Genomic DNA, 14,983 nt, shown 5'->3' with positions numbered 1-14,983 from the left:
TCTCCCCTAACCCCTTCTCCACACCCGCGTCCCCGTTCATGCTAATGAGCGGCAGCCTTTGGGGAAACGGGAATCACTCGCTGAGCAGACCATTGGAACAAAACCGAGCCGCAGGGATTTCTCCCTCTTCCTTCCTAAGGGGGACGAGCACATGGCCTCGCAAAGTTGTCCCCGAGAATGTCTGTCCTGTGATCTGCGGGCGAGGATAGCATCACAGCCTAAACTTTAAACTCGTGTGCGTTTGCGCGCTGCGGTGGGGGCAGCAGAGGGTGGGGTGACAAGTGCGGAGAATAAGGATGTTTCGGGACTGAGGGACTGAGTGGGGGAGAAAGAGTGATGGCCGCTTTTTTCTAGATTAGGTCAACAACAAATAGGAAAATAGTGCTTAAGACAGCGTGGGTTTGTGGAAGGGAGGAGATTCCAGATGACAGAGAATGTATCCTGGAATGTGTGTTAGGCAATTTCTAGAGAAACCAAGTCACTGCTTCCTAAGTTTAGTAAAATTGTTTCATTAAATATGACAGCTCACTGTAACCTCTGCCTCCCGGGTTCAAGCGATTCTCGTGCCTCAGCCTCCCAAGTAGCTGGGATTACAGGCATACGCCACCATGCCAGGCTAATTTTTGTATTTTTAGCAGAAACGGGGTTTCACCGTGTTGGCCAGGCTGGTCTCAAACGCCCGACCTCAAGCGATCCACCTGCCTTGGCCTTCCAAAGTGCTGGAATTACAGGCATCAGCCACGACGGCCGGCACAGAGGTCTAATTATTAATCAGAAGGTTGCCTGTTGAGGCCGGGCATGGTGGCTCATGCTTGTAATCCCAGGACTTTGGGAGCCTGAGACAGGAGGATCTCTTGAGCCCAGGAGTTCAAGACCAGCCTAAGCAACATGGAGAGACCCTGTCTCTACAAAAAATACAAAAATTAGCCAGGCATGGTAGCTCACGCCTGTGGTCCCAGCCACATGGGAAGCTGAGGTGGGAGGATCGCTTGAGCCTAGGAGGTAGAGGTTGCAGTGAGCCGAGATCGTGCCACTGCACTCCAGCCTGGGTGACGGAGACCCTGTCTCAAAACCGAAAAAAAAAGAAGAAGAAGAAGGAAGAGGAGGAGGAAGAGGAGGAGGAGAGGAAGAGGAAGAAGAGTAGGAAGAGGAGGAGGAGGAAGGAGGAGGAGAAGGAAGAGAAAAGAAGAAGAAGGAGAAGGAGGAGGAGAAGAAGAAGAAGAAGAAGAAGAAGAAGAAGAAGAAGAAGAAGAAGAAGAAGAAGAAGAAGAAGAAGAAGAAGGGAAGTTTGTCCGTTGAGCATTAAATCAAAGAAGAGAAATTTGCCAAACTGCAGCTGAAGGAGGTGGGTTAATCTACCGTCATTCAGGTGTTGGAGGAGTGAACTATCTTCTCCCTCCAAAAGAGCAAACCTCTACAGCCACTGCAAAGCTTGGGTACACCAGAGTGAGGTTCTCCAGACTAGACAGGCCCAGATAAACACTAGTCAGATAAACACTAGTAAGTTCATGCCCTCGGGGCCCTGTTCATAGATGTCCTCAGATCCCCTTCTTTCACGTGCTCTTTCTTTAAGTCAAGTGGAATAAAATTCACTAGGCTTAAGATTTCTCAGTTACAACCACATCTCTGACATACAACCACATCTCTGACATACATTCAAATCACCCACATCCTGCTGGGGGTGTTCCCAAAACTCTTCTGTTGCAGGAATGTTGTGAATGCCCTGAAACCCACACCGTGAAATGTAGAGACAGAGAGCAAGCTGGATGGTTCCCAGGGGCTCCCAGAGGCTCCTGGGGTGGCAACAGCTGGAAGAACTCACCAGAGTCCAGTGCTGGGTCTTGGGCAGTGTCTGGCTTGCAGCCTTAGAAATCACACTAATGGTGGAAGGTACAAAGAGTTCAAAGAGACTGATCTATGTAGCCAGAATGCCAGTTTATTAATTTACAATGAGAAATCAACTCAGAAATGCAACTCACGTCAGCCTGGGTAGCATTCTTTTTCTATAAACAAGCCACACAGGAAGCCAAGTTATCATCAGGGTGCTTGGTAATATAAACCAGAGCCCAGGGAGTTTGTCACCTGATTGGAATGTTTAACAGTATTGGTTTCTCACAGCCTAATGTGTTCATCTTTACAATAGGTGTGTATACCTGTCGGGAGGAAGAACCCAAGAGACCAACTGGCAACTTCCTTGATAATTTCTGGTATTTTGAGTGTATGTTTCTGCTTAGCAAATATTTATTGAGCATCTACTGTGTGTTGTATAATAAAGAATTTGTAGGCCAGGCTCGGTGGCTCACACATGTAATTCCAGCACTTTGGGAGACTGAGGGAAGCAGATCACTTGAGCTCAAGAATTCAAAACCAGCCTGGTCTCTACAAAAAAAAAAAAAAAAAAAAAAAAAAAAAGTCAGCTGAGGTGGTAATTCTAGAGAATTTGAATTATCCAGAATGACTCACAGAACTCAGGATAGCATTTTACTTACAATGAATTGTATTATTATTTTGTCGGTTCATTATTTTATGTTTATTTTATCTTATTTTAATAGAGATGGTGGGAGCCAGATGCAGTGGCCCACACCAGTAATCCCAGCACTTTGGGAGGCTGAGGCGGGCAGATCACTTGAGGTCAGGAGTCCAAGACCAGCCTGGCCAACCTGGTGAAACGCTGTCTCTCTCTCTCTTTTTTTTTTTTTTTGAGACAGAGTCTCACTCTTGTTGCCCAGTCTGGAGTGCAGTGGCACAATCTGGGCTCACTGCAACCTCCACCTCCCAGGTTCAAGCGATTCTCCTGCCTCAGCCTCCCAGGTAGCTGGGATTACAGGCATGTGCCACCACGACCTGCTAATACTGTATTTTTGGCAGAGACGGGGTTTCTCCATGTTGGTCAGGCTGGTCTCAAACTCCCGACCTCAGGTGATCTGCCCGGCTCAGCCTCTCAAAGTGCTGGGATTACAGGTGTGAGCCACTCTGCTCGGCCTTTTTTTTTTTTTTTTTTTTTGAGACAGAGTCTGGCTTTGTCACCCAGGCTGGAGTGCAGTGGTATGATCTCAGCTCACTGCAACCTCCACCTCCTGGGTTCAATCAATTCTCCTGTCTCAGCCTCTCAAGTAGCTGGGATTATAGGCACACACCACCATGCCTGGCTAATTTTTGTATTTTTAGTAGAGACGGGGTTTCACCATGTTGGGCAGACTGGTCTCAAACTCCTGGGCCAAGTAATCTGCCCACCTCAGCCTCCCAAATTTCTGGGATTACAGGCGTGAGCCACTGCACCGGGCCCCATTTTATCTTCTAGCTCTACAATTATTTATTTGTTTGTTTGTTTGTTTATTGAGACAGGGTCTCGCTGTTGCTTAGGCTGGAGTGCAGTGGCAAAACTCTATCAAGGCTCACTGTGGCCTTGACCTCCCGGGACTCAGGTGATCCTCCCTCCTTCGCCTCCAGAGTAGCTGGGACTACAGGTACCCACCACCAAACCCAGCTAACTTTTATATTTTCTGTAGAGATGGGGTTTCACCATGTTGGCCAGGCTGGTCTCCAACTCCTGGGCTCAAGCTAACTAACCTCCTTGGCCTCACAAAGTGCTGGGATGACAGGCATAAACTACCACACCCGGATTTCCTTGTTACTCTAGGAGACATTCTGGAACTTGTACATCAGCCGCTGATTTCATTTTCAGTGCCATCAATTCTGCTTTTTGCTCTGTCCAATGAGGATCTTCCTTCCTTTCTTTTTTCTTTTCTTTTCTTTTTTTTTTTTTTCCGAGACCGAGTTTTGCTCTTGTTGCCCAGGCTGGAGTGCAATGGCTTGATCTCGGCTCACCGCAACCTCCGCCTCCCGGTTCAAGTGATTCTCCTGCCTCAGCCTCCCAAGTAGCTGGGATTACAAGTTACGGGAATTCTCACAAAAGTACAAGGAGAAATAGTCCTTATGAAGAAGGAAATTATAAAAAGGGAATAGACTGAAATGAACAAACAACAGGATGAACAAAAAAGGAAGCTGACTAATAATTCCTGAGCTTTTAAATCCTTACTGGGGCCAGGCGCAGTGGCTCACGCCCTTAATCCCAGGACTTTGGGAAGCTGAAGCGAGCAGATAGCTTGAGCCCAGGAGTTTGAAACCAGCCTAAGCAACATGGCAAAATCCCATCTCTATTAATTAAAAAAGAAGAAGAAGAAGAAGAGGGGAAGGGAGAAAGGAAGGAAGATCGGCCGGGCGCAGTGGCTCACGCCTGTAATGCCAGGACTTTGGGAGGCCAAGGCAGGTGGATCACCTGAGGTCAGGAGTTTGAGAGGCCCGGTGCAGTGGCTCATGCCTGTAATGCTAGCACTTTGGGAGGCCAAGGTGGGTGGATCACTTGAGGCCAGGAGTTCAAGACCAGCCTGTGCAATATGATGAAACCCCGTCTCTACTGAAAATATAAAAATTAACCAGGCATGATGGTGCTCGCCTGTAGTCCCAGCTGCTCAGGAGGCTGAGACAGGAGAATTGCTTAAACTCGGGAGACGGAGTTTACAGTGAGCTCAGGTGGCACCACTGCACTCCAGCCTGGGCAACAGAGCAAGAACCTGTCTCAGAAAATAATAATAATAATAATAATTGTCTTTAGGATTCTTTGTCAACATTATTTGAGGTATGCTCTGCACATTTTTAAGGGGAAAATATTTTTACTTTTATTATTAAACATTTAAAAAGTTATGGAGAATAATGTAATGAATACCTGCATAAGTATAACCCAGTTTTATCAGATCTTAATATTTTCCCATACTTGTTTCTTTTTCTTCTTCTTCTTCTTCTTTTTTTTTTTTCTTTTAGTGGTTAAAATATTACAAATATAGCCAGGCACCATGGCTCGGGCCTGTAATCCCAGCACTCTGGGAGGCCGAGGCAGGCAGATCACCTGAGGTCAGGAGTTTGAGACCAGCCTGACCAACATGGAGAAACCCCGTCTCTACTAAAAATACAAAAAATTAGCTGGGTGTGGTGGTGCGTGCCTGTAATCCCAGCTACTCGGGAGGCTGAGGCAGGAGAATCACTTGAACGCAGGAGGTGGATGTTGCAGCGAGCTGAGATCGTGCCATTGCACTCCAGCCTGGGCAACAGAGCAAGACTCCATCTCAAGAAAAAAAAATTACAAATATAGTTTGTAGTAACCATCCTCCAAATAGCCAGTCCCCAATGGCCCCCACTTTCTGGTATTCACATCCCATGTAGTCTCCCCTACCCTGTAGCAGGGTCGGTCTGGGAGACTGATAGCCTATGGAAGAAGTAATATACACTTCCAAGATTAGGTTACAGAAAGACCAAACTCTTTTTTTTAAAAAACATTTTTATTTCCATAGGATATTGGGGAACAGCTGGTGTTTGGTTACATGAGTAAGTTCTTTAGTGGTGATTTGTGAAATTTTTGTGCACCCATCACCCAAGCAATATAGACTGCACCCAATTAATAGTCTTTTATCCCTCACCCCCTTCCCATCCTTTCCCCCTGATTCCCCAAAGTCCACTGTGTCATTCTTATGCCTTTGCATCCTCCTAGCTTAGCTCCCATTTATGAGTGAGAACGTACGATGTTTGGTTTTCCATTCCTGAGTTACTCCATAGACGGGGCACGGTGGCTCATGCCTGTAATCCCAGCACTATGCGAGGCCGAGGTGGGTGGATCACCTGAGGTCGGGAGTTTGCGACCAGCCTGACCAACAGGGAGAAACCCCGTCTCTACTAAAAATACAAAATTAGCCAGGCATGGTGGCGCGTGTCTGTAATCCCAGCTACTTGGGAGGCTGAGGCAGGAGAATCGCTTGAACCCGGGAGGCGGAGGTTGCGGTGAGCCGAGATCCCGCCATTGCACTCCAGCCTGGAGAACAAGAGTGAAACTACGTCTCAAAAAAAAAAAAAAAAAAAAAAGAGAATAGAGAGCCATGCAGTCCAAGCGGGATTGTGAGCTGTGGTGTGAGAGGGTGAAGCCAGAGAACAAGGCGGCGCTGGAGGCGTGGGTCAGGGAGACAGGCATCGCCTGGTGCAGGTGAACGGGCAGAGGAAGTATGGCGGGCCACCCCCAGGCTGGGTGGGCAGCCCGCCGCCGCCGCCGGCTGGGTCAGAGGTGTTCATCGGGCGGCTGCCTCAGGAAGTGTACGAGCACCAGCTTATGCCGCTGTTCCGGCGCGTGGGCCGCCTCTACGAGTTCCGCCTGATGATGACCTTCAGCGGCCTGAACCGCGGCTTCGCATATGCCCGCTGCAGCTCGCGGCGCGGCGCGCAGGCCGCCATCGCCCGCTGCACAACCACCCGCTGCGGCCGTCCTGCCCGCTGCTCGTGTGCCGCAGCACCGGGAAGTGTGAGCTGAGCGTTGACTGCCTGCCGCCGAATCTGACCCGCACCGCGCTGCTGCTCGCGCTGCAGCCCGCGCTGCAGCCGCTGGGTCCCGGCCTGCAGGAGGCGCGGCTGCTGCCCAGCCCCGGACCGGCGCCCGGGCAGATCGCTCTGCTCAAATTCAGCTCGCACTGGACCGCTGCCATGGCCAAAAAGGCCCTGGAGGAAGGGCAGTCACACCTCTGTGGAGAGCAGGTGGCTGTGGAGTGGCTCAAGCCAGAACTGAAGCAGCAACTTCGCCAGCAGCTTGTGGGTCCCTCCTTGCGGTCCCCACAGCCAGAGGGCAGCCAGTTGGCCTTGGCAAGGGACAAGTTAGGGTCCCAAGGGGCTCGGGCTACCCTGCAGTTGCTGTGCCAACGAATGAAGCTGGGCAGCCCTGTGTTCCTCACCAAGTGTTTGGGCATAGGACCTGCTGGCTGGCACCGCTTCTGGTACCAGGTGGTGATTCCTGGGCATCCGGTGCCCTTCAGCGGCCTCATCTGGGTTGTGCTGATCCTAGATGGCCGGGATGGGCATGAGGTGGCCAAGGATGCTGTGTCTGTACGGCTGCTGCAGGCACTCAGTGAATCTGGGGCCAACCTCCTGTGGTCTGCTGGGGCTGAGGCAGGTAGCACGGTTAAACAGTGACTCCATTCTCGCTCCACAGGCAGCCTGAATGCGCATGCAGAGCCTCTGTCAGGCCCCAACCCAGCAGACCTGGGTGGCCACTATCTGACCCCCAAAGGTGGGGAGGGGCATGGGCCCAGGCCCATCAGCCTCCCTGCTGGGACAGGGACCTATGGCACCTGGGGGCAGCTTAGGTTTGGCTTAAGTTGTGGTGAGGGGCCTTGCCCTCCCCCTCCCAGCCCAGGGTCCAACCTGACCCAGTTATCTTCCATGGCCATTCCTTGTCCCACCCCCACCCGATCATACCTTCCCCCCTCTGCCACAGCTTAGCATGAATCTTCTTTATTGTCCTGATTTGTCCTGTTTGTTGGTTTTTATTTGTGGGGAAGGGCAGCTGAGCCAAAGGGGTCAGAAATTCTGCCCTTTGCCTCCACCACATGGCATTCTGGTTTTGGTTTCTGTATAGTTTTGGGTCTTTCTATGCTGGTTGTATTTATATTAAACCCCTGGTTAGTAAAAAAAAAAAAAAAAAAGGCCGGGTGCGGTGGCTCACGCCTGTAATCCCAGCACTTTGGGAGGCTGAGGTGGGTGGATCACGAGGTCAGGAGATCGAGACCATCCTGGCTAACATGGTGAAACCCGGTCTCTACTAAAAATACAAAAAAAAAAAAAAAAAAAAATTAGCCGGGCATGGTGGCAGGCGCCTGTAGTCTCAGCTACTTGGGAGGCTGAGGCAGGAGAATGGTGTGAACCCAGGAGGCAGAGCTTGCAGTGAGCCAAGATTGCGCAACTGCACTCCAGCCTGGGTGACTGAGTGAGACTCCATCTCAAAAAAAAAAAAAAAAAAAAAACAAGAATAATAGTCTCCAATCCCATCCAGGTTGCTGCAAATGCCATTAATTCATTCCTTTTTATGACTGAGTAGTATTCCACTGTATATCTATACCACAGTTTCTTTAGCCACTCATTGATTGATGGGCATTTGGGCTGGTTCCACATTTTTACAATTGTGAATAGTGCTACTATAAACGTGTGTGCAAGAATCTTTTTCGGCCAGGCGCGGTGGCTCACGCCTGTAATCCCAGCACTTTGGGAGGCCAAGGTGGGCAGATCACAAGGTCAAGAGATCAAGACCATCCTGGCCAACATGGTGAAACCCCATCTCTATTAAAAGTACAGAAATTAGCTGGGCATAGTGGCACATGCCTGTAATCCCAGCTACTTGGGAGGCTGAGGCAGGAGAATCACTTGAACCCGGGAGGCAGAGGTTGCAGTGAGCTGGGATCGTGCCGCTGCACTCCAGCCTGGCGACAGAGCGAGACTCCATCTCAAAAAAAAAAAAAAAGAATCTTTTTATATAATGACTTAGAAAGACTGAACTCTTATCTGGGCTGTGTGTGTTCTCTCTCTCTTTTAGTTCATTCACTCTAGCTATGTGGGGAGGACATTCAGGCAGTCTATGGAGAAGTCCAGGTAGTAAGCCAATGAAGTCTTCAACCAATATTCAGTGAGGAACTACAGCCTGCCAACAACCAGTGAGTGACCTTGAATGCATATTTTCTCCCAATTGAGTCTTCAGATAAGAGTGCAGCCCCAGGCCACTGCTTGACTGAAACATCCCAAGAGAACTGAGCAGAACCACCCAGCTAAGTCCCTCCCAGATTCCTGACCCACAGAAAGTGTGATATAATAAATGTTTTTTGTTTTAAGCTGCTAAATGTTGGGGATAATTTTTTTTTTTTTTTTTGACATGGGCCTCACTCTGTTGCCTAGGCTGGAGTGCAGTGGTATGATCATGGCTCATTGCAGCCTCAACCTCCAAGGCTCAAGGGATCCTCCCATCTCAGCCTCCCGAGTAGCTGGGATCACAGGTGTGTACCACCACACCTGACTTTGGTGTTTTTTTTTTTTTTTTTTTTTTTTTTAAGTAGAAACAAAGTCTTGCTTTGTTGTCCAGGCTGGTCTGGAACTCCTGGGTTCAAGTAGTCCTCCCTCTTCAGGCTCCCAAAGTGCTGGTATTAGAGGCATGAGCCACCATGCCTGGCCCAATTGTTAAATCTTTTTTTAATTTTATTATTTTTTTCTTTTTTGTTCAAAGTGTTTTTATTTTTTTTTTTTTTTGAGACAGAGTCTAACTCTGTTGCCTGGGCTAGAGTGCAGTGGCATGATCTCGGCTCACTGCAACCTCCGCCTCCCAGGTTTAGTTCAAGCAATTCTCCTGCCTCAGCCTCCCGAGTAACTGGGATTACAATCACGTGCCACCACACCCAGCTAATTTTTTGTATTTTTAGTAGAGACAGGGTTTTGCCATGTTGGCCAGTCTGGTCTTGAACTCCTGACCTCAGGTGATCCACCCTCCTCGGCCTCCCAAAGTGCTGGGATTACAGGTGTGAGCCACCATGCCCAGCCTAGTGTTAAATCTTTATAACAACATAAGTACGAGGTTGAGACTTATTACCCTGTTTTACAGATGAGTAACTGAGGCACAGAAAGGTTGAGTTACTTGGCCAAGGTTATACAACTAATAATTACAGGATACCAAAACCGCTAGCTTCTGCCAGTGCTCTTAATATAAGGTTGAAAGAAAAAAGAAGAGAAAAGAGCCAATTAACATAAAACATAGCTGGTAGAAGCTTCCTTCTACAAATGGCCATGAAGTCTAAGTTGATAATCATAGCCGCCTTCTTTCACCACTTCTTCCAATCCCCTTTCGAAGGGTTCTGTGCCTCATAGGGACACTCAATACTTTATTCCATAAGACCTGACTTCTTGGTGGTCTTGTTTTTATTGGGTTGCTCTACTTTTCCATTAACCAGGTCTTAGGGTCAAGAGCCTGCTAAGATGTGTCCCCAGTGAATTTTTGGCTTTCAGACATAGCCTCCTTCCTCTACTAAGTAACAGAGCCATTTTCCTCTTGCTAATCATAGGTAAAGAGGCTAGTTCGGTGATGGTTTTAGTTAGCTCAGGCTGCTATTACATAATGGGTGGCTTAAACAACAGACATTGATTTCTCACAGTTCTGGAGGCTGGGAAGTCCCATATCAGGGTGATAGCACAATTGGGTGCTGGCAAGGGCTCTTTTCCTGGCTTGCAGATGGCTGCCTTCTTGCCATATCTTCACTTGGTGGACAAAGAGAAGAAAGGCTCTCTGGCCTCTTCTTTTTTTTTTTTCTTTTTGTTTTGAGACAGAGACTCTCAGATGCTCTCTCTGTCCAGGCTGGAGGCTGGAGTGCAATGACATGATCTGGGCTCACTGCAACCTCCACCTCCTGGGTTCAAGCGATTCTCCCACCTCAGCCTCCCAAGTAGCTGGGATTACAGACTTGCGCCACCACGCCCAGCTAATTTTTGTATTTTTAGTAGAGATGGCTTTTCACCATATTGCCCAGGCTGGTCTCAAACACCTGATCTCAAGTGATCCACCCACCTTGGCCTCCCAAAGTGCTGAGATTTCAGGGGTGAGTCACTAGGCAGACCACCTGGTCTTTTCTTTTAAGACACTCATCCCATCGTGGGGCACTGTAAGCCTAATTACGTCCCAAAGGCCCCACCTTCTAATACCATCACATGGAGGTGAGGGCTTCAACATAAGAATTTGGGGGCCAAGGCCGGGCGCGGTGGCTCACGCCTGTAATCCCAGCACTTTGGGAGGCTGAGGCGGGCAGATCACGAGGTCAGGAGATCGAGACCATCGTGGCTAACACAGTGAAACCCCGTGTCCACTAAAAATACAAAAAATTAGCCAGGCGTGGTGGAGGGCGCCTGTAGTCCCAGCTACTTGGGAGGCTGAGGCAGGAGAATGGCGTGAACCCGGGAAGCAGAGCTTGCAGTGAGCCAAGATCATGCCACTGCACTCCAGCCTGGGTGACAGAGCGAGACTCCGTCTCAAACAAACAAACAAACAAACAAACAACAACAAAAAAATTTGGGGGCCGGGCACGGTGGCTCATACCTGTAATCCCAGCACTTTGGGAGGCTGAGGTCAGCAGATCACCTGAGGTCGGGAGTTTGAGACCAGCCTGACCAACATGGAGAAACCCCATCTCTACTAAAAATACAAAATTAGCCGGGTGTGGTGGCGTATGCCTGTAATCCCAGCTAACTCAGGAGGCTGAGGCAGGAGAATCACTTGAACCTGGGAGGTGGAGGTTGCAGTGAGCAGAGATCGCGCCACTGCACTCTAGCCTGGGCAACAAGAGCAAAACTCCATCTCAAAAAAAAAAAAAGAATTTGGGGAGGATACAAACACTTAGCCCTTAATAGTAGCCGCCTTCCATCCTTATTGATTCAGCAGCATGAGGAACTTTAAATGGCCAGCTTCGGCTGGGCAAGGTGGCTCATGCTTGTAATCCAAGCACATTGGGAGGCCGAGGAAGGAAGATCACTTGAGCCCAGGAGTTCCAGAGCACTCTTGGGCAGCATACTTGCCCATAGTGTGAAAATTAGCTGGGCAGGGCTGGGCTTGATGGCTCACACCTATAATCCCAGCACTTTGGGAGGCCGAGGTGGGTGGATCACCTGAAGTCAGGAGTTTGAGACCAGCCTGGCCAACATGGTGAAACCCCACCTCTACTAAAAATACAAAAATTAGCTGGGCATAGTGGCGTGCGCCTATAATCCCAGCTACTTGGGAGGCTAAGGCAGGAGAATCGCTTGAACCCAGGAGGCAGAGGTTGCAGTGAGCTGAGATCGCACCACTGCACTCCAGCCTGGGTGACAGAGATTCTGTCAGAAAACAAAACAAAACAAAACAAAAAAAACAGGCGCGGTGGCTTATGTCTGCAATCCCAGCGCTTTGGGAGGCTGAGGCAGGCGGATCACAAGGTCAGGAGTTGAGACCAGCCTGGCCAACATGGTGAAACCCCGCCTCTACTAAAAAAAAAAATTGCCAGGCGCGGTGGCACATGCCTGTAATCCCAGCTACTCCGGAGGCTGAGACAGGAGAATCGCTTCAACCCAGGAGGTGGAGGTTGCAGTGAGCCAAGACCGCACCACTGCACTCTAGCCTGGGCAACAAAATGAGACTGCGTCTCAAAAAAAAAAAAAGAAAAAAAAATTAGCTGGGCAAGGTGGCATGCGACTGTAGTACCAGCTACTCAGGAGGCTAAGGTAGGAGGATCTCTTGAGCCTGGGAGCCTGGGAAACAAGAGTGAGATTCTGTCTCAAAATAAATAAATAAATAAATAAATAAATAAATAAATAGATAAATAAATAAATAAATAAATACAATAAATGGCCAGCCTCGGCTTCCAGTTGAATAAAACCATAATAGTATTTCCTGATCTACACATTTCTTCCTTTGGCACTAGGACCTCTGGACCCACTGAGTCCCGGGTCCCTGGCAAGGAAAGCAAAAATTCTTCATGTGAATTATTAGGGGCCACAGTGGGAAGAGCCACTCCCATCTCCTCTCCTCGGTTCCTGGACTCATTCTAGCATGGTCTAAGTCTAGGAACGGCAGTGCTAGCAGAAGTCCCGCAGGTAAGGGAGGCAAATCCACACCCAGAACACGGGTCTGTCGTTGTGAGGATGAGGCACTGTCCTTACACCCCAGTTTGGTCCTACAAAAAAGGATGGCCTCTCAGGGTGCGACCTTCACCTTGGAGCAGCGCCCTCTGCTGGCCGCCTCTAAGATCTGTGGCCACTTGCATCCCCCTTCTAATCTTCCCCTACCTCTGTTGGTTCAAATCATCTCTCAGTTTATTAATCCTTGGAAAGAATTACATAGCGGTTATTCACAGCTTGTAAATTACAATAGAAAGGTTCCTTTCAAATGGTAGAGTTGCACTAAAGAGGAAATCGGGTTTATAAGAAAATGGAGGCAAAGAACTTAAGTTTTAAGAAAAAGCACTTCAAAACAGAAGGGCAAATGGAAAAGGGGGATATAAAACAAACCAATAAAAATACCATCTGAGGGTGTTACTGTCCAAAAGTAAAGAATAAGATGCATCACTAAGCCCTTTGCACTCGTGTTGACCTCGTAAGTAAAAATTATTACTTAGAATAATAATAAGTGGTGCACACTACATTCCCTGTCCCTCTTCTAGATTTTTTTTTTTGTAGAAGAATCAGAAAACAATTTACTAACCTCCCTGTTTGATATTAAAAACTCAATAGGAAGGTTTTTAATATTTTCTGTCAGTACAAGTTGAACTTGATTGTGTCAACTGAAACCCTAGAGGTTTGTGTATCGGTAGAATGCAAGAACATTGTTAAAGTTGCTTACAATCTTTTTTGTTTTCCTTTCCATTCCATTGTATCAATTTTTTGAGTAACTTTCAAATGGCTAGGAAATGGTCTTTTTGCTTTGCCCTTTTATAGCTGAAATAACCAGCTCCATTCTTTTCATGAGTAGTAAGTTGATATATTTATTTATCAGGTATCTTTCAGTTGTCACTAAATACTGTAGTTTTCTTGTGTTGTATGGAAATTATAGTTCAATTATTCTAATGTGATGCAGTGCAACAAGTCATTGTAGAACTTTTCACCTGTTAATGTTGAAGTTATACCTCTGAACTTCTGCTGTGGATATCAAGGAAATAATAAAGCGAAAACCCTAAGACATTTGAAAAAAAAAAAAAACCCAGCCTGGGAAACATGATGAAAACCCATCTCTACAAAAAATACAAAAATTAGCCGGGCATGGTGGCACACGCCTGTATTTCCAGCTACTTGGGAGGCTGAGGCGGGAGAATCACTTAAGCCCAGGAAGTGGAGGTTGCGGTGAACTGAGATTATGCCACTGCACTCCAACGTGGGTGACAGAGCAAGATCCTGTCTGAAAAAAAAAATCAATGAATCAAAGAATGGTGACCCTAGTAAATACCTGATACTTTATTTATTTGGCTCAATGAAAATAAAAAAGAGAATTTTATGCAAAAATTTCAGACAACTGAATTTTGCCAAATGATTCCATTTACTAAGGATTCCATCTTTGGTTCTAATGTAGTATATATTCCCTGTGGAGGAAATGGATTTCTCCAAATAACTGGATCCATAGTCATGTAATGCTAGTGGGGACAATCACCCCAGCTTAGATACCATCAAATGAATTCCAACATATGTGGGCTCTCCCATTATTTGTCTTCTCACCTGCCAGCCTGCCTCTCTTGGCAATGCTAGGATTCCAGAATCAGGCCCTAAGCTCAGCAAGGGCCTCCATGAGGGCCATATTACACCCTAAGATTCCCAGATGTCTATTTGGAACCACCTTTGACTTACTCCCTTATTTTGCCCCTGAAACTGCATGGGGACAAAGAAGAAATCATAAAAACAGGGATAATGGATATGGCCCTAAGTATTTTAATGTGGCCTATCAATAGTGTCATCATACCATCCCTGTTTACCAAGCCTTTATGGCAATTTCTTCACCTTGATACTGTTGACATTTTCGGCTGGTCATCATTTTTTTTATGGGGGAACTGTCCTGTGTGTTTTAAGACGTTAAGCAGGCCGGGTGAGGTGGCTCACACCTGTAATCCCAGCACTTTGGGAGGCTGAGGCGGGCTGATCACGTAAGGTTGGGAGTTTGAGACCAGCCTGACCAACATGGAGAAACCCCATCTCTACTAAAAATACAAAATTAGCCAGGCGTGATGGTGCATGCCCATAATCCCAGCTACTCGGGAGGCTGAGGCAGGAGAATCGCTTGAACCCGGCAGACAGAGGTTGCAGTGAGGCGAGAGCATGCCATTTCACTCCAGCCTGGGCAACAAGAGCAAAACTGTGTCTCAAAAAAAAAAAAAAAAAAAAGATGTTAAGCAGCGTCCTTGACCTCTGCCCAGATATTGCCAAATGTCACTTGGGGAGCAAAATTGGCCCAGTTGAGAACCACGGGACTAAAGTAAGCAGAATTATCAGGATAAAACAGACAATTCACCTCTATCATACCAGAGTTTTTTGTTTGTTTTTTGAGACAGGGTCTTGCTCTGTCACCCAGGCAGGAGTGTGGTAGTGTGATCATAGCTCACTGCAGCCTCAAACTCCTGGGCTCTCAGGA

General features: G+C 47.7%; 1 pseudogene; it reads left to right on the top strand.

The window, feature by feature from the left end:
- Nucleotides 1-5,807: 5,807 nt before the first annotated feature.
- LOC107968991 (dead end protein homolog 1-like) lies at nt 5,808-7,507 on the top strand (annotated as a pseudogene).
- Nucleotides 7,508-14,983: the final 7,476 nt, after the last annotated feature.

Source organism: Pan troglodytes, chromosome 19, assembly GCF_028858775.2.
Source record: "Pan troglodytes isolate AG18354 chromosome 19, NHGRI_mPanTro3-v2.0_pri, whole genome shotgun sequence".
Taxonomy (NCBI): Eukaryota; Metazoa; Chordata; class Mammalia; order Primates; family Hominidae; genus Pan; species Pan troglodytes.
Note: the sequence above shows the minus strand (reverse complement) of the source record. Positions and strands in the feature narration are given on the sequence as shown.